Here is a 670-nt window from a genome sequence, read left to right on the forward strand (position 1 = left end):
CAGCCAAACTGCAACATAAAATAGCCGGGTGTGGTTCCAGCTACTCGGGAGGCTGAGGCAAGAGAATCGCCTAAGCCCAAGAGCTAGAGGTTGCTATGAGCTGTGACACTACAGCACTCTACTGAGGGTGACAAAGTAAGACTCTGTCTCTAAAAAAAAAACCCATAAGTTAAAAGCATAGTGCAATGTATACCCCTATATCCTTTGCTTCACCATTAATTAATATTTTGCCACATTTGCTTCTTTCTCTTTTCTTGTCTTTTTGCCTGAACCATTTGAAAATAACAATAGACATTATGAGATTTTACTCCTAAATATTTATCATACATTTTCTTTAAGAAAAAAGGACATTCTCCCACATAACCACAAGATCATTACCATACCCCAACTACTTAATATTAATTCAGTAACATCTTTTTTTTTTGCAGTTTTTGACCAGGGCTGTGTTTGAAGCCACCACCTCTAGTATATGGGGCCAGTGCCCTACTCCTTTGAGCCATAGGTGCCACCCAAGTAATATCTTTTAATATGTGGTTCACATTTTGATTCTCTATCTGTGCCCAAATGTCCTTTAATAGCATTTTTTTGGGGGGGAGGGAATCCTGGATCCAACCAAGAGTCACAGATTACAGTTAGTTGTTATGTTTATTTATTCTTTTTTAACCTAGAA

The sequence above is a fragment of the Otolemur garnettii genome, unplaced genomic scaffold (assembly GCF_000181295.1).
Source record: "Otolemur garnettii isolate 467f Iridium unplaced genomic scaffold, OtoGar3 scaffold00263, whole genome shotgun sequence".
In the NCBI taxonomy this organism is placed as follows: domain Eukaryota; kingdom Metazoa; phylum Chordata; class Mammalia; order Primates; family Galagidae; genus Otolemur; species Otolemur garnettii.